Source organism: Chiloscyllium plagiosum, unplaced genomic scaffold, assembly GCF_037043375.1.
Source record: "Chiloscyllium plagiosum isolate Xiang-an unplaced genomic scaffold, Cpla_swu_hap1 HiC_scaffold_37, whole genome shotgun sequence".
Lineage (NCBI taxonomy): Eukaryota > Metazoa > Chordata > Chondrichthyes > Orectolobiformes > Hemiscylliidae > Chiloscyllium > Chiloscyllium plagiosum.
The window spans coordinates 9,188,153-9,207,975 of NW_028270175.1; the positions used below are offsets into that span (position 1 = coordinate 9,188,153).

Genomic DNA, 19,823 nt, shown 5'->3' on the forward strand with positions numbered 1-19,823 from the left:
GACTATAACCTGGTGTTGTGTGATTTTTAACTCTGTAAAAATTGGTAAGAGTCTTTATGGACAAGGCAAATTTCCTTAGCCTCCCGGGGAAGTAGAGGAGTTGTTGTGCCTTCTCACTCAGCTTTCCTCTGGTCTGAGAGATGTGACACAGCCTGTCATCCTTTCCATGAGGTGTATTCCCACACATTCCTGGTATCATGCTGACAGCACTTTAAATGTGGCCGAAGCAAGTTTCAACATAATGTTGTGACCACGGTGAGAAGGAGTGAGGTGATTGGCTCTCTTCCCCAACTTTGAATTGAAAACATTAGTTATGATTAAACAAGATGTATTTGCCAATTCAGTGTATTTAGGATGATAAAGAACTAGCCAGACAGGTTTTCTTAGGTGTGACAAACACAGAGATTGCTGGAGAAGCTGAGTTCTAAAGACGAGTCATACCAAACAGTGATGAAGTGCTCCGAAAGCTAGTGCTTCCAAATAAACTTGTTGGACTATAACCTGGTGTTGTGTGATTTTTAACTTTCTTCTGTGATTGAGTACAATAAATATTTACATTGCTGTAAGGCAGGAAGAAAGCTGTTTACACATATCCAGGAATTAATTGTTGAGTGGTTATGGAACCTGCATCTCAGTCCTAATTTAGTGGGACATGGACTACATAGGAAAGCAATTCCAAAGGCTCCATGTCTGATTCCAGCCAATGAATTGAAAATTAAGGAACAAAAAGAGAAATTGCTGAGCAAACTCAGCAACTCCGGCAGCATCTGAGGAGAGAAAGCGGAGTCTAGTGACTCTTCCTCTGAATTAGTAGTGGCTAGGAAATTTATGCTGAAGGCAGGCGTCTGGGGCAAAGGAGTAAGTGAAAATTAGGATTTGACATGAGCATGTCTCCCTAATAACAGGTTCAGCAAAGCTTCTCTACTTTGCAATTCTGTTCCTCTTAACAATAAAGCCTTGTACTTGGATAACCATGTTTGCTCAATGTTTTTGAGATACAGTGGTGCAATGATATATATATAAGGAATTTGAGGTGTGGTTAGTGACTGAGCAGGGTAAATGGAAGTTGGACTCATTGGGATGTTGGACTGTCCAAGTGAGCTGTTGGGCTGGGTGAGTCTGATATTAGACTGGGTAAATAGGACTTTGGTCTGGGTGAACCAACTGGATCAGTGTAACTGCTGGAAATGGCAACTAATGTAGCAACTTACAGAAAACGCACTTTGTAACATAAGATCCAGAAAAACAGCAGGCAGCTCTGAAACTATAGATGACTTAGTGAAAACATAATCCAGGCCTCAAGGTTAAGTGTTGTTTTCTTATGGATGGAAATCTGAAGGGAGCTGGTTTAAAATGACCCAAAATGCATCTAATTGTAGACCTTGAAAACCACCAGAGAGTGCGAAGATCTCCATTCCATCTGTGTGAGCTGGATTAAAACCAGGCTGAGAATTAACTATCTCAACTTGCCTCATTTCCCCCTCAGAGGATTGTGGTTGAAGTATGCCTTACAGAGTGGATCTTGTCCATGTCCTGTCTGCTGTATGTCAGCCCAGAAGTGCTCGCTGAGTATTTCAAATCCACAACACAACTGTTTAACTTCCCAGATACTTAGAAATGTCATGACGGGAAGTGAGGGATTTTGAGTTACCTCGCCAGCTTTACATGAATTGCAATAACATGTATCACTCTCCTCTTTTATCACCAGCTGCAACAGATTTATTCAGGAATGTGGGAAATGAGGAGTGAGTCAAAAATTCCCATCAGCACTGCTGTTCATTTCGAATTAAGTTGTCATGCACTCCTCTTTAAGAGCAACTCAAAAAAACCATGGAAAACAGGAGAGATTACCGGCAGATCCTATCTGTAAAGGGAGTGTACTACCTGGGATGTTAAAAAAGAAATTTGCTTTCTAACTAGAAGAAGCCACTTGATCTGCATTCACCATAAACAGCTGCATCCAGTTACCAGTTACTGAACATTGACTTACACAATGCAACCTTTCAGATCAAACTAAACTGTATTCCATTATCTCATATCCGAACAGCAGCACTCAGCCAGACAAGACTGTTTTGTGAGAATGGTTTTTCTCTCCAGAATTAAATTTTGCACACGGTTTTATTTTACTATATAAAATGTAAGGTTTCACTAGGCAAGGTGCCACAGTCATTAAAATGTATTGGCCCAGATCATTGCCAATGGCTCTGCTTTTAATGAGTCTTACTCATGGTGGAATATACTTTGGTATGGTGCCTGAAACATGCTGAACCATACATTGTCATGGGACAGAAGGAGGGAGAGAATGCATCCTATATTCATCTCTGTTGTACAATGTCCACACAGGGCAATTTAAGAGTTACATTCGAAGCTTTATTTCATTTTGGCTTGTAGACTGAATCTGTCTTTATTTTTTAGTTGTGATTTTAAAAAAAACTCCCTTCCTTTTTTTCCTGCATCATTTTCCTTCCAGCTGTCTTCAGCCCACACACTGCTGCTGCTCAGAGGAGCTGGCTGTCTTGTGTTCTCTCTCTTTGTGCCAATGCTGTTGTGAAGGAGCCAACCAGAGGCTCAGAGTTGTCTCTGAGGTCCCTGCAAGGAAGTGTTTGGCTCCTGCTGAAAGCCTCATCACAAAGAGCAAATTTGCATCCCATTGCTCTGTGTGTCGGGCCCATTGCAAACTGCTTCAATTGGAAACAAATCTAGTTCTCACCATTTTCCCCAAAGTTACGTTCAAAATTCATTGCTGATATTTATTGCACAATACTGGTTGCTTGAAGGGGACAGATAAGAGTCAACCATATTGATGTCAGACTGGAGTTACACACAAGCCAGATGAGGTAAGGTTAGGATGGTAGGTGTCTTTCTTTCACTAAATGACATCAGGTATTAACAACCTTCTAATTTCCAAACCTTTTTTTTGCAAATGAATTAAAGTTCTCAAACTGGCTTGCTGGGATTTGAATGCATGTGTTTGGATTTCTATTCTAGGCCCTTTTCCTTATTGGGTTATAGGTTTGACAGATGCTCCCCAACCTTAGCACCCTGTTGATATCAGCAGTCCTTTATGCTGGTGATCATCTTTGAACAACATCTGGCTCTGAAGCAGTACAATAAGGAAAGTTTGTAAATTATCAATAATGTATGTCTGCACATCTATAATTTAAAAAAAATGTTTAAAAAGGGAATTTGAGGGCCCACACAATTGTGAAGAGCTCAGTTCTAACTTCCTTGGATGATGGTGTGGACTGGTTGGACTGAAAGGTCTGTTTCCATGCTGTATAATTCTATAGAGAAGGTGGTGGGTGCAAGTACAGTTACAGCATTTAAAACATGTTAGGATAAGTTTATGATTAGGAACGGTTTGGAGGGATATGCACTAAGCACAGTCAGTGGGATTAATTTAGTTTTGGAACATGTTGGATCAAAAGTTTTGTTTCCATGCTGTATGACTCTATGACTCTACAGATAAGAATCACTGGTGATCTGGTGACACCTGACCTGGAAGCAGTACCACTGGAGGGAAATTGTATGTTTCACAGCCAGACACAAAGGAGATCCACAGACACAAGCCAACTGAGCAGTGGGAGAACAAAAAGGTTTGTGTGTGTGTGCGCACACATGTGCATTTGCATGTGTTTCCGTGCAATACAATAAAATAGTCAACAAAAGAGTGGGAGCAGGATTTGTAAGTTGAGCAGTGTTACCATTCCTGAGGTTTATTAAAGGGATCATATAGTAGGGTCTCTGGGGAATCTGTGGCTTCACACCTAGCTGAAGAGATTCTGCAGCAGTATGTTGTTTGGTTGGTGATCACCTCCGGGACCCTGGATGGAATATCATTGCTGGCAAATGTGATTCAACAACTGAATTCATTGAGTGAGAAATGAGAGAACCTTTGTAGTAGAGATTGGGTTATAGTCTTTGGGACTGCAGGAGGAACCACGCATTTTTGTGGAGTAATGTAAGTGTTTAATTTTATGCAAACTACTAAAATAGAAATTCACATTTTATTTGAATATAATTTACCCATTAATTCATGTGTCACTTGCAATCATTCTGATTCATGTTGGAATATATTGAAAAGACACAAATAAGTGAGATCTCGTTGTTGTTTCATCTTTTGGAGGGGGGGGTTCATTTGATAAATTTGCCTTGTGTGGTCCATTGGGATTGTACTAACATTCTAAATTTTAATTATGCAGCACCTTTTCAGTTTCTCCGGTCACTGACTCTGTTAACCAAGGCATCAGTCAATGGATTTTCCTGCAGTAACTAGCTATACCATTACAGGAACAGTTGAATACATTTCACAGATAGCTCATCGAATAATAGCTTTGCTCAGTTGGGAGTAGTCTTTTGCTTCTTGATGATATTCCTGTCTCTGAGTCAGAGGATTATGGGATCAAGACCCACATAGTCTACGTAATATTTTCGACCCAGGTGCCAACTTTCAACAGGATATTAAACCAACATCTGTCAGATTCGACAAATGTCAAAAAAGAATCAAAAGAATTTATTCCTGAGTACTGGCCAATATAGTGTTGTGCGAATTATATCAACAAAATGTGTCAGAATATTGGATAAGGACCTTGGTTGGATGAAAGCTCCAACATTAGTTTTCCAATCCACAATAACAAAAGTATTTGGTTGAGGTTGCAGGAGGACAGAAAGGGAGGAGAAAGAAGGAACAGCAAGACCACTCAAAACAATTCCGTCAGTCTTCCCTTCCACTTTTGTGAAGATAAAAGAAATAGCTCGGACATTAAGAGGAGAAAATAAAACTAGGAGCATCTATTTGGCCCTAAGTGCCCACTCTGTAATCCAATACAGATGTATTAATAATTTTTTCAACTGCTATGTTAAGTCATGGATGGAAATGAACAACCTCTCTGGCCCTGAAGAAAATAATTATACAAGCGTGCAATTCTATTCCCTCAGAAAAAGGTAGCATTTCAGATTTTTAACTTTTCTTTCACTGTTTTGCTCTATTTCCCTGAATTTCACATGTATCTTCTCACTTTTATTTGTGTCACTCTACAATGGTTTCAATGCTAGGAGAAAGTGAGGACTGCAGATACGGGACAGTCAGTTGAAAAGTATGGTGCTGCAAAAGCACAGCAGGTCAGGCAGCATCTGAGGAACAGGAGAATCAACATTTCAGGCAGGACCCTTCATCATGAGTCCTGATGAAGGGCTTATGCCCAAAACGTCAACTCTCCTGCTCCTCGGATGTTGCTTGACCTGCTGTGCTTTTCCAGCACCACACCTTTCAACAATGGTTTCAAGGCAAATTGTATTTTCTTCTTTGTAATCTCCTGCTTTTCACTCTGTAAGGATTATTCAGTGTGATTGGTTGAGAAGCCTCCTTGCTGGTTGCTGTTTCACAGGTATCACAGATCCTCTCTGGAGGCCTGTCACAAGTTTATTTATAGAACCTTTTGCTATATTTATAGCAAAATCTATGCATAGAATATCATTGCCTATAATATATTGCTCAGGTATACAACTAATGACTGATGGTACAGAACCAATATGTTTATATAAAAAAAACCATAAGACCATAAGAAATAGAATTTGGAGGAGGCCATTCAGCCCATCAAGACTGCTCTGCCATTCAATAGGATCATGGTTGATCCAACACATTTCTCACATCCACTTTCCTGCCCTTTCCCCATCTTGATTGCCCTACTGATCAAGAATCTATCTATCTCAGCCTTAAATATACACAACGGTTCTGCCCCCACAGCACTCTGTGACAAACAAAGAGTTCCGAAGACTCAATCTTCTGAGAGAAGAAATTCCTCCTCCTTTTAGGCTTAAATTGGTGCCCCTTCATATTCTTTATATGCCCTCTGGTCCTAGACATGAATTCAAAGGTTTTTGTCTTGTATTTATCCAGATGGAAGGACAAGAACCGCAACTTTGGAAAGGAAACAAAATTTTATACTGTATGAGAAGCAAGTGCTGGAGATGCCTCAAGAACGTTTAGGAGAGCGACTGGTTCTGAATAACTATCCCTTCCTCAACAATCTGTCACAGACTATCTGATCACTACCATGTTGCCATTTCTGAATGAAAGAAAGGTTTGGATTTATATGGCACTGTTTACAACCTACAGAGAGCTCAAATGTTTTGATGTGTAGTCACTACTGCTTCTATAGGAACAATGACAGCCAGGATGTGTACCGTAAGCTCCCAAAATCAGCAATGTGCTCATGGCCAGATTATCTGTTATTGGTGTGATCATTAAATCTCAGCCATGACATCAGGAATAACTCTGCTACTGTTCTTCCATTAGACAACAAGGTGTTTCTTTAGATCCATCTGAGCAATCTCATGAGGCCTCACTTTCTTTTATCTGAAAGATGGCACTGAAGACAGAGCAGTACTTGCTCGGTACATCATCAGAGAGTCAAGTTGAATCTTTCTCCTCAGGCTTTGTGCACAATGTCTAGCAGCAGTCACGCACCTTCCCTCTTAAATTCTCAAACAGTCTGTGTGCATATGCAGCAACTATTGCTGTCAAAATTCTAGATCTCCCTCCCTTGTAGCATTCTGGGTCACTGACAGCAAAAGGACTGCAACACTTCAAGAGGACAGCTCATCCCCATTTTCTCAAGGACAATTAGGAACGGGCAATACATTGTCATCAACACCCACATCCCATCAAAAACATTTCCCAAAGCTCTGGACTGGGGCTTGAATCCAGAATCTCATGGCTCATAGCAAAAGTGCAACCATCTGATCCACAGTTGACACAATAGGCCCATTTTCACAATGTGACTGCCTCTACATTACAACAATGACAGAAGTTCTCAAGGGAAGGGTCTGTGTCATCCTGAGGTGCTAGCAGGAGCTATACAAATTCAAGTCTTTCCCTTGACAGCATATGTGTTCTGAGTTGAGCAATCCATTTTTAGTCCTGATTTCAGGATTGAAACCATCGTGATGCTCCTGACTTTCATGCATAAAGATGCCCTTTTCTCTTGATTGTTCCTCTGTTTGGAAGATGCTTGTCTTTACTTCATTGCCACACATCATAAATCTTACATTGTACGATTGTAAGTACCCAGGCAAACAGATTACCAACTACTCCCCCCTCTTTTCAACCACCTTGATCCAGTTAATCACTTCTGAGCATAGATTGCCTCTTTCTGTTCTGACCTTTTTAGTTCCAGACTAACATATGTTTTCCTTACTTTCTCAATGTTCAGCTCCTCCTATATCTTTCCTTCAATTAACCAGCTAACTAGCTACCGATGGTTGTCAATCTTAATGAGTTAAAACTTCCTGCAATTTTGCCTTTCTTTTATAAAACCCCCCGAACGCATGACAGTCACATTCCTTCAATGTAATTTACTCTGTTCCTTGTATATGATCACCCGATATTCTCCCTGTACAGCATAACTTTATCTTTAACTTTTATGAGCCATAATATGTTACACTGACATGCAATAGTTTTCTAAAGCCAGCTACCTCTGCACACATAAAAACAGTAATAAATTCTCTCTCCAAAATTTATTATTTTTTAAAACATCCCATTCAGTACTTGTTGTTAAAGTAACAGCCATTCATTTTTCCTTGATGACATATTTCAGACATTGTGCCTGAATGCATAGACTTGTATTAAAGCAGGGAAGGTTTTGAAGAATTTTTCAGATATCCCCCGGGAAAGTGCTGTTCATTAATATCTTGTTTTTTTTCATGACCATCTTGCACTTCCTTGTGACAAATGTCTTCAGCTTGCTTTTCTTTTTTTCCAAGAGCTTCCTTCTTCACTAAGCAATGTTGCTGGACCGTAGTACAAGAAGACTCCAGCGTAGTGTGGCCAACCAGTCCAAGGCACTAGATTACAGCTTGAGTAATTTTGGAGAAGCTAGTTGTGTTAGTGATCATTATCCTGGTTCTGTGGGAAAGGCTTGTGCAATAGGCAATTGTTCTAATCTCGTCCAGCCTTTCACCCTTTGCACTGCCACACTCCAACTCTGAGCTGAATTCCAAAGGGGAGATGAGAGATACTGCCCTTAAAATCAAGGCCATATTTAACTGAGTGTAGCATTAAGGAATCAATAGGTATCGGGGGCAAACTCTCCACTGGTTGGAGTCATACCAGGCACACAGGGAGATGATTGTGGTTGTTGGAGGTAAGTCATCTCAGCTCCAGGACACCTCTGCTAGAGTTCCTCAGGTCCAATCATCTTCAGCTGCTTTAACAATGACCTTCCTTCCATCTTAAGGTCAGAAATGGAGATGTTTGTCAATGATTGCACAATGTTCAGAACCTTTGACAACTTCTCAGATACTGCAGTGGTTCATGTTCAAATTCACCAAGACCTGGACAATATCCAGGCTTAGGCTGACAAGTGGCAGGTAACATTCACTCCACACAAATGCCAGGCAATTATCATCTCCAATAAGAGAGAATCTAACAACTACCCGACAATCAATATCATAACCATCACTGAATCCCTCACTATCAACATCCTGGGTATACCATTGACCAGAAACTGAACTGGACTCACCACACAAATACAGTGGCTACAAAAGCAGGTCAGAGACTAGGAATACTACAGTGAGTAACTCACCTCCTGACTTCCAAAAACCTGCCCATCATCTACAAAGTATAAGTCAGGAGTATGATGGAATACTCCCCATATACCTGGTTGAGCACAGCTCCAACACGTTGTCACCATCCAGGACAAAGCAATCGTTTCATTGGCACCATAGCCACAAACATCCACTCCTTCCACCACTGACACTCAGTAGCAGCAATACGTGCCATCTACAAGATGCATCGTAGAGATTCATCAAAACTCCTTAGATAGCACCTTCCAAACCCATGACCACTTATATCTAGAAGGACGTAGGTAGCAGAAACATGAGATCATCACCATCACAAGATCCTAAGGGACATTAATGAACTATATAGGTCTTTATGGAAATGGTTACCATTAGGCTGGCCTTAATTATTGGGCATCCTCCTGCTGCTTGGATGCTGCCTGACCTGCTGTGCTTTTCCAGCACCACTCTAACCTAGACCCTGGCCTTATTATTGTATTCAAACTTCACAACCTCGAACAAACAAAACCCCTCCCACCTAATCACCCCTTAAAGTTGACAGATTCCTATCCTCCTGGTCAGTCAGTAATAAACACTGCATTGTGCACTGATAAACCACTGCAATGTATTTAAGTTAGTCTCAGCCAGCGAGATGGTACAAGCCCCCTTTGGATAGCCTTTCAAGTCTGTGCTCCAAATTCCCACCTGCTTTGTTTGTCTGTGTGAACAGAATGATTCCTGATTGAGTCCACTCGGTAAACCTACACAATTCATGACATTTCCACTAGTCGTTGCTTTCTCCAACCAAATAAATATTTTCATTTTGCAGAACAGCTCGATGATAACTTTTTTCTTTCAGAACTGTGGCAACTGATCTTGGCTGCTAGAGGGCAGTATTACGTTTATCAGAGACTAAGAGTGAGTCTATTCATACGATCTGTTGTGATTACGTAGATTAGCTACAATGGTATAATCTTAGGCAACATGTATCATTCAATCTCATTAAAGTAATTCTATCAACGGCAATTTTCCAAACACAATTTGGTAAGAACACATGGAAATTTAAAAGTGTTTTGACTCGTTGTCCTAACATGTCCAGCTGCATAAGCAAACACAATGTTATTTCTTTATTTTATCCCCCGCCTTGTTCCTCTCTTTTCCTTATGTAGTCAGTTTTCCTCTGCAGTTGGGAACAGTGCACTTATCCTGCCTGCACTTCAAAACTATAGTGAGTTTCGATCAGGGGTTTTGAACTCCTGACAGGCTGATCAATTCTGTGGTAATGTTTGCTGGGGCAAAATGAAGGATTAGGTCATTTTGAGCTGTTCTGTGGGACCTTTAATCTATATGCTTCACAAATGGTTCAGAAGGAAGTAATGGTTAATACCCATTGAAATTACTGTGCACTATTTTCAAACATAATTATTACTTTATTAAATTGTGGAGGATACAGGGTGAAACATGTATGATCACTAATGCATATATAAGAATTAGGTGCTAGAGTAGGCCATACTGCCCTTCAATACCAGCTCTGTCATGACTGATTTAAATTTAATCTCATTTCCACATTCCTGTTGACTCCTGATAACCTTTCACCCTTTTGCTTTTCAAGACTCCATTACCTCTGATTTTAAAATATTCAGATACTTCCTTCACTGCCTTAGGGGAAGGTTGGCCCAGCAGTTCATACCGTGGCCTCACAGTGCTAGGGACTTGGGTTTGATTCCACCCTTGGGTGACTGACTGTGTGGGGTTTGTGCATTTTTCCTGTGTCTGTGTAGATTTCCTCCTGGTGTTCTGGTTTCAGAGAAGTACAGGTTAAAGTTATTGACCATGCTAAATTGTCCATAGTCTCTAGGGATATGTGGTTACCATGGGAAATGCAGAGCTATGGGGGGTGGTCTGGATAGGATGCTCTATGGAAGGTTGGTGTGGAATGATTAGAGTGGTGCTGGAAAAGCACAGCAGGTCAGGCAGCATCCGAGGAGCAAGAAAATCGACGTTTCGGGCAAAAGCCCTTCATCAGGAATGGAGCTGAATGCGCTGCTTCTGCACCGAGGGATTCTATAAGGAGAGTTACAAAGGCTCTTTATCTCTGCCATAAATGGACACCCCCTCCCCAATTTTTAAACAGAAACTCCTAGTTCTAGATCGTCCCACCAAATTTTTCCACATACATCCCATCAAGTCCTATCAGGGTCTCATATGATTGTTTGTGAAATTATCTCAAAACAGTTCCATATGAACACTTCCCCCATTCATGTCACTCACAAGGTCCCAGTAGAGTTATTTCTAAAAATTTCAGCAGTATGTAAATATCACTGGCAAGTTCTAGAATCCTCAGATATGGACTGGACACCACACTAAGGCAAGTTGATGAATGAATATTCACTCCTAACATAAATGCATGGTTGAGCTGAACCTTACTAGATACAGATTCAAGATTAGAGTGATGCTGGAAAAGCACAGCAGGTCAGGCAGCATCCGAAGAGCAGGAAAATCGACATTTCAGGCAGGACCCCTTCATCAGGAACAAGGCTGGGAGCCTCTGGAGTGGAGAGATAAATAGGAGAGGGTGGGGCTGGGGAGAAAGTAGCTAAGAGTGCAATAGGTGGATGGAGATGGGGATAAAGATGATAGGTCAGAGAGGAGAATGGAGCGGATAGGTGGGAAGGAAGATTGGCAGGTGGGACAGGTCATGAGGACGGTGCTGAGCTGGAAGGTTGGAACTGGGGTAAGGTGGGGGAAGGGGAAATGAGGAAACTGGTGAAGTCCACATTGAAGCCCTGGGGTTGAAGTATTCTGAGGCGGAAGATGAGGCGCTCTTCCTCCAGGCATCGGGTGGTGAGGGAGTGGCAGTGGAGGAGGCCCAGGACCTGCATGTCCTCGGCAGAGTGGGAGGGGGAGTTGAAGTGTTCAGCCACAGGGTGGTGGGGTTGATTGGTGTGAGTGTCCCGGAGATATTCCCTGAAGCGCTCTGTGAAAAAGCGCCCAGTCTCCCCAATGTAAAGGAGACCACATCGGGAGCAACAGATACAATAAATGACGTGTGGAAGTGCAGGTGAAACTTTGATGGATGTGGAAGGCTCCTTTGGGGCCTTGGATGGAGGTGAGGGAGGAGGTGTGGGTGCAGGTTTTGCAATTCCTGCAGTGGCCCGACCCCCCTCCCATTTATCTCTCCACCCCAGAGGCTCCCAGCATCATTCCTGATGAAGGGCTTCTGTTCGAAACGTCGATTTTCCTGCTCCTCAAATGCTACCTGACCTGCTGTGTTTTTCCAGCACCACTCTAATCTTGACTCTGATCTCCAGCATCTGCAGTCCTCACCTTCGTCTTACTAGATACATCTCAGGATGTTTGAAGAGACATTTGTTTGGTTAGGACTATATTGAGTGGAGTCTAGAAGAATGAAGGGTGAACTTACTGAAATTTATAAATAATTCCAAGTGGACTAGACAGAGTAAATGCAGGCAGAATGTTCCTGATGATGGAGGAGTTAAGAACCGGGGATCATAGTCCAAGGATAAGTGATAGGCCATTTGAAACTGAGATGAGGTGGTTTTTCTTCACCCAGTGAGTGGTGAGCCTGTGGAACTCTCTCCTACATAAAGCAGTTGAGGCCAAAACATGAAATGTTTTTAAGAAAGAGATAGACATAGTTCTTAGGGCTAGAGGAATCAAAGGACATGAGGAGAAAGCAGGAACAGGAGACTGAGTTGGATGATCAGCCATGATCGTGTTGAATGGTAGAGCAGGCTTGATGGGCCGAATGGCCTATTCCTATTTTCTATATTTCTTTTTCACTCGGGTTCTGATCCTGTGTGATTTACGCTACCTAACATGATGCAAGTTGGTTATGAACACACACCTATCAATCCAATACTACAAGCAGCAGAGTCTGTCTCTTGATGGGAGCAGTTTTTGCCGTGGATCTGAGTATTTAACCTGAACAGTAACCTCAGTTTGGGGACAGATTAAAGCTATAGCTTCAAAGTGAGTCCATGCCAGAGTACTTACCTTCCTCAGTGTTTTCAGATATATTGTACAATGATAAATGCTATTCAGGGAAATCATGAATTTGGAAATATCATAAGTTACTGGTTTGTTTTGAAGGAACATTGGGAAGTTCAACAGTATCTTGCTGACTATGATTTCTGTACTGTAATGTTTAACACAGTAAGAATGGAGGTCGTATGGTCTCCAGTTGTTACCTCCTGTTAATCCTTTTCTGTTTGTTTTTTCTCGTTCCTTGACTGGGACAACATCTACAAACTGAAACAGTTGAGAGCAGGATATTTTTCACCTTACACTTCTATAGTTGCCTTCTATTGAAGCAGCGATCACTTACATTGCACAACTTTACCCAGGAAGTGATGAACATGTAGAGCAAACTCTACAGGGAGCTGGGTCGTTTGGGAAAACCAAAGGGAGAGGGGAGTAGATAGTGGAGGGACAGCGTATTTGGAAGGTGACAGCTTCTGGGACCAGGCTAGGTTAATCTTTTCTGGTAAAAACAATGACTGCAGATGCTGGAAACCAGATTCTGGATTAGTGGTACTGGAAGAGCACAGCAGTTCAGGCAGCATCTGAGGACAGGCAAAATCTGAGGACAGGCAAAATCGACGTTTCGGGCAAAAGCCCTTCATCAGGAATAAAATTGCCTGTCCTCAGATTTTGCCTGTCCTCAGATGCTGCCTGAACTGCTGTGCTCTTCCAGCACCACTGATCCAGAATCATCTTTTCTGGTGTTTGTCTGTCAGGCTAACAGTTCAGTGTATCTCCAAGGGAATGTTGCAATGCCAGAGGTGTTTTTGTTGGATGAAGCATGAAAGTGAGGAACCCTATTTCCTCTTCTTAAAGACTGTTAGAAACTACAGAGAGTTGTGAACACAACCAGTCCATCAGACATTCCGACCTTCCATTTATTGAGTCCACCTATACTTCCTGTTGCTTCAGGAAAGAAACGATCATAATCAAAGACTCCTCCCAATCCAGTTATAACCTCTTCCATCAGGCGGAAGATCTAAACATTTTGTAAAAATGTACAAATAGATTCAAGAACAGCTTCTTCCCCACTGTCAATTAGACTTCTCAGATTTTACATTTAATGTTAATCTTGCTCTGTGTGCACCTTCTCTGTAGCCATAACATTATATTCCTTTCTGTTCTATTACCCCACTTTGTATGGTATGATCTGCCTGTACTGCACACAAAACAAAACCTTTCACTGTACCTAAGTACACGTGACAATAACAAATCAAATCAAATCAAATCAAAAGATCAAAATGTGCTTCCATTTAAAAGATGAGTTTGTGGCCAATATTTGTTCCTCAACAAATATTCCTGTCAAGTATTTGGTCACTATCTTGCTATGAGCACCTTGATTGCTATAAATCCTACTTTATAATATTGATCACATTTCAAAATAATACTTAATTCTCTATCAAAAAAACTTCGGTAATGGGTTAGATGGAAATATTTGTAGTACTATTGGACTTCAGTAGATCCAGGCTTGTGATTTGGAGACATGCGTTTAAATATCAGTCAGGTTTATAGTCCAATTTATTCATTATTATTAATTAATGAATAAATCTGAAATTGAAAACCAGTGTCAGTGATGAAACTGACATAAATTGTTGTAAAAATCCAAAGTTTACAAATATCATTTATGAAAGGAAATCTCCCATCCTCACCTGGTCTGGCCTACACGTAACTCCAGACACAAAGCAATGTGATTGGCTGTTAACTAACCCAAGTGGGTTAGTGGCTGAGTGGCCACTCAGTTTAAGGGTGCTTAGGGATAGACAACAAGGGCAGGAGCCTACACCTAGGTTGAGAAGTAGATCAGCTGCGACTTCATTTAACAGTGGAAAGGGCTTGAAGGGCTGAATAGTAAATTTTCCTCATCTAAAAATTAGCCTCATCAAATTTTATTGAATGTCCAGGGGACACAGTTATGGGTGGCACATTAGCTCAGTGGTTAGCTTTCTGTCTCACAATGCCAGGGACCTGGGTTTGATTCCAGCTTCAGGTGCTGGGTGGAGTCTTCACATTCTCCCCGTATCTGCGTGGGTTTTCTCTGGGTGCTCCAGTTTCCTCCCACAGTCTAAAGTTGTTCAGGTTAGATGGATTGGCCTTGATAAATTGCTCCTAGTGTCCAGGGATGTGTAAACTAGGTGGATTAACCATGGGAAATGCAAGGTTACAGAAATAGGTTAGGGGGTCAGTCTGGATGGGATGCTCTTTGGAAAGTCAGTTGGACTTGTTGGGTCAAATTGTCTGTTTCCATAGTGCAGGTATTCCATGAAAAGAAATTGATCCCTGTGTGTAATTTCTCAATAAACCCTGCAGGGGTCAGTATTTAGTCACAACAGTGGCTGGTTCTTTTGCTATTGAGATCTCCCATAGGACAGTCTCATTATTTCAATAATCCATTTAATGAGTATCATTTCTTTCTTTTTGAATTAATGTTACAATTATTACCAATAAAGATTCTGTCAGTGAAATGTGTAAAGCAATATATAAAGTAGTATTTTACTATCACACATTCCCCAGAGCAGTTTGTCACTGAAATTGAAAAGCAGAATATTGTGGATGCTGGGAATAAAAAAATTGTAAACAGAACATACTGAAAAAAAGACTCAGTGGTTCTGGAAGACTCCGTACTGGATGAAACAGAGTTGATGAAGTTTTGTTAAAACTGATGAAACTTTGAACTATAATAAAACATTGTAATAATGAACAAGGGGTGATTTAGACAAAGTCAGTCTTAAGGTGGAAGTAGGAGAGAATTTTTTTTAAAATGTCTCATTGGCTGGGCTGGCATTTATTGCCTGTCCCTAGTTGCCCTTGGGAAAGTGGTTGTGAGCTGCCTTCTTGAACTGCTGCAGTCCATGTGCTGTAGGTTGACTCACAATGCTCTAAAGGAGGGAGCTCCAGCTTTTGACCCAGCGACAATGAAGGAATGGCAACATATTGATAAGGTAAAAACAATGACTGCAGATGCTGGAAACCAGATTCTGGATTAGAGTGGTGCTGAAAAAGCACAGCAGTTCAGGCAGCATCCGAGGAGCAGGAAAATCGACGGTTCAGGCAAAAGCCCTTCATCAGGAATACAGACAGAGTACCTGAAGGGTGGAGAGATAAATGAGAGGGGGGTGGGGATGGGGAGAAAGTAGCATAGAGTACAGTAGGTGAATGGGGGTGGGGATGAAGGTGATTGGTCGGGGAGGAGGGTGGGGGAAGGTAGCAAAGAGTACAATGGGTGAATGGGGTGGAATGAAGGTGATAGGTCAGAGAGGAGGGTGGAGTGGATAGGTGGAAAGGAAGATAGCAGGTAGGACAGGTCATGGGCACGGTGCTGAGCTGGAGGTTTGGAACTAGGGTGAGTGTATTCCTGATGAAGGACTTTTGCCCGAAACGTCGATTTTCCTGCTCCTCTGATGCTGCCTGAACTGCTGTGCTTTTCCAGCACCACTCTAATCCAGAACATATTTACTAGTCAAGTCTGTGAGTGGCTTGGAGGAGAAACTTGGAAGTGGTGGTGTTCCCATGTATTCTGTTGCATTTTGTTTTTCTTAGAAATGGGTGGCATGGTGGCTCAGTGGTTAGCACTGCTGCTTCACAGCATCAGGGTCCCAGGTTCAATTCCAACCTCCAGTGACTGTCTGTGTGGAGTTTGCACGTTCTCCCTGTGTCTGCGTGGGTTTCCTCCCACAGTACAAAGATGTGCAGGTCAGGTGAATTGGCCATGCTAAATTGCCCATAGTGTTAGGTGCACCACCCTCCTGATCTGTGCCTTGACGGGATTTGGGGAGCCAGGTGAGTTACTCACTGCAGGATTCCTAGCCTCTGACCTGCTCTTGTAGCCACTATGTTTATGTGGTGAGGAGAAAGTAAGGACTGCAGATGTTGGAGATCAGAATCAAAAAGTGTGGTGCTGGAAAAGCACAGCCAGTCAGGTAGCACTGGAGGAGCAGGAGAATTGATGTTTCGAGCATAAGCTCTTCATCAGGAATGTTTATGTGGTGAGTCCACTTCAGTTTCTGCCCAATTGATATTTAGCATAAATAACTGCAGACTGGGATCCATCACATTATCCGTGACAATAAAAAAGAATTTCCTTTTCACCAGGAAACCCAAGGCCTCAAACACTCTGACTGGGTGATGCAGCCAGTTACATGTATTTCTTTCAATCGAGTCTGTTGTATGCAGTACTCATAATGTGATCTTCTCTACTTTGGAAAAGGCATGTACAGATTGAGTGGCTTCTTTGTGCAGCACCTCCTGCTAGCGTGATCCTGAGCTTACAGGTGGTCTGTCATTTTGATGCTCCTCCTCACTCTCACATTAACATCTCTGTCCTTGACCTGCCACAACTTTCCAGGGAATCTCAAGACAAGCTTGAGGAACAACATGTCATTCTTTGATTAGGCATTTTGCAGCCTCGACATTTTCAGACCGCAAAGTCTGTTTCCGTTTCTTTACATTTTTCGGTTTTCTCCTTCTTCTTGCTTTCAGTTCGCATCACACTTTCCTAGGCATTTCTTCTGCTTCCTTTCTTGCCCCATTATCATGTCCTTTGACTCTGGAAGATTAATTTCTGTCTGAATGATGTAGTGAGTAATTCACCTCCTGACTCCTCTATCCACCATCTACAAGGCACAAATCAGGAGTGTGATGGAATACTCCCCACTTGCCTGGATGGGTGCAGCTCCAACAGCACTCAAGAAGTTGACACCATCCAGGACAAAGTAGCCCACTTGATTGGTACCACATCCATAAGCATCCACTCCCTCCATCATTGACACTCAGTAGCAGCAAGAGGCCGAGAGAGGGAAGCTGGGATTGAAGACGGAGTTCCTGCCCTATACTGGCCCTGCCATGCATGGAGATGATGTTTCTCCAGTTGGTTGTCCCCCCCTCCCATCCTGGATTGAAGTTTTGCTGGAGGGTTAAATTCACTCCTTTCCCTCCCCTATGTGTAGTTTGAGCATTGCTTCAGTGCTGGCAGTCAACAATACCGACTTACCTGGTTTTATCACATTGCTGTTCCCTCCAGTATAAACATCACCTTCTGATTTTGCACATTTTCCATGAGGAAGCCTTGAGCCCAGCAAAGAAAGACAACGCTGACCGAGTGGGTTTAACAACAGTGGAGAAGATTTACGAAGATGGTTGTGACAGGCGAGAGATGCCCACCTGTGTGGTTGGAGGGTAAAGAGAAAAGAGAAGGTTTTTGGTAATTTTCACATGTACACCAAGAATAGCCAGCTCCACTCCATCATGGCCTCTTTCAACTCTTCTGCTGCTCTGAACGAATCATGTTGCTTATCTGATGTTTTCAAAAATTAAATGTTGGTTGACCGAGCCTTGATTTTCGTTTCCCACTTAGAGCTTTTTTCCCAATGAATTGACTCCATCCCTGTCCATGTCAACAAATCAAACCCATCCGTTTGCAAACTCAGCGTCAGATTTGATCCTGAGATGGGTTTCTGACCTCGTATTTGTACCGTCACTAAACGACCTCCAATTTCCAGACCTGTATCATGACCCGACTTCACCCCAGCCTCAGCTCAGCTGCTGCTGACTCTCATCCATGACTCGACACCTTCAAAACTGGAATATCCCAATGATCTGCTGGTGCATCTCCCACTGTCTACCCCACTCACCATGAAGTCATCTAAAAACTCTACAGCTCACAGCTTAATTTCTACCATGTCATGTTCATCTCTCACCTTTGTGCTTGCTGATCTACACCGGTACCTGATAAAGCATTGTCATTGTTTTTGAATGCCTCCGTGACCTCTTTGTCCCTCCTAACTCTGTAATCTCCTCCAAATCCACTATCTTTTGAGATAGCAGCATTCCTCTAATACCGCCCTCTTGAGTATCCCTGATTTTAATTGCTTCCCTGCATGGGGCCATGCCTTCAGCTGCCAAGACCCCAGACTCTGCAGTTACTAAACTACAGCTCTCTGCCTCCGTCCCTTATGTTTCCCCTATTCTGTTTTTCAGTCATTCATGGGATAGGGATGTCACTGACCAGGCCAACACTTATGACCCAATACTAGTTACCCTGGACAAGTAGTGAGCTGCCTATTGAGCTACTTCCATCCTTAAGGAGGAATAGATTGCTATTCCGGAGGGAGTTCCAGGTTTTTGACTCAGTGATACTGAAGAAGCAGCAATATCAGAACATAGGAATGAGAGTAGGGTATTCGGACCCTGAGCCTGTTCCACCATTCAATGAGATCATGGCTGATCTGTAGCCTAACTCCATACACCTGCCTTTGGCCCATATAAGACCAGTAGACCAGAGACCATAAGACATAGGAGCAGAAATTAGGCCATTCAGCCCATCGAGTCTGCTCCGCTATTCAATCATGGCTGATAAATATCTCAACACCATTCTCTCGCTTTCTCCCCGTAGCTCTTGATCCACTTAACAATCAAGAACCTGTCTATCTCAATCTTAAATATACTCAAATATACTCCCTTAATACCTTTGCTTAACAAAGATTTATCTATCTCAAATTTGAAATTAACAGCTGATTTATTTCCAATTCAGGGTAGTGAGTGGCTTGGAGGGAGACTTTCAGGTGGTGGTGTTCCACGCATTTTCTATCCTTGTCCTTCAAGATTTGGTGTCACTCTGTCTTTTACAGTGGTCTGTGAAGTACCTTGGGACATTTTGTTACTTTAAAGAGGCTCCATATAACTATAAACTTTTGGACTTGACAAGGTTGATGCAGAAAGGTTATTTTCTCTTGTGGGAGAGTCTCGGATTAGAGGGTATAATTTCAGAATAAAGTGTCGCCCATTTAGTCATAGGTGAGGAGATATTTCTTCTCCCAGAGGGATGCAGAGTTTGGTCATTAAGTAATTCAAGGCAGTGATCGACAGATTTTTAATCTGTAAAGAAATCAACATTTTGGAGAAAAAGCAGGAAAATGAAGTTGAGGATTACACAGTGGCTATGATCTCATTGAATGGTGGAGCAGACGCGATGGGCTGAATGGCCTACTTCTGCTCGCAGGTCTTATAGTCTTAAACAGAAGGAGAGTCAAGAATTATAGTGCAGAAGCTAAACCTTCAAGATATTTCTGGACAGAGAAGTTTTCCATTCAGTATACCTGAGAGAGGTAGGAAAATGTGGTAATTGTGAGGTTATTGGATGCAGCAGAGGGAAATGGAGACAGTGTTACTATCATTGAATTGTGGCTAGAACTCACTCCGATATATCTATTCAACACATCCCACCT

General features: G+C 42.2%; 2 long non-coding RNA genes across 2 annotated transcripts in view; one reads left to right on the forward strand and one right to left on the reverse strand.

Moving 5' to 3' along the window:
- The window catches only part of LOC148139757 (uncharacterized), a 54,283-nt gene extending 36,534 nt beyond the window's left edge, over window positions 1-17,749 (reverse strand). The window contains exon 1 of the long non-coding RNA XR_015753515.1: window positions 17,591-17,749. This is a non-coding gene — a long non-coding RNA (uncharacterized LOC148139757). The remainder of the gene's footprint in view (window positions 1-17,590) is intronic.
- On the forward strand, window positions 2,708-6,251 carry LOC148139758 (uncharacterized). Its single transcript, XR_015753528.1, has 3 exons — window positions 2,708-2,837; window positions 3,466-3,596; window positions 5,900-6,251. It is a non-coding gene; the product is annotated as an uncharacterized LOC148139758 (long non-coding RNA).
- Window positions 17,750-19,823: the final 2,074 nt, after the last annotated feature.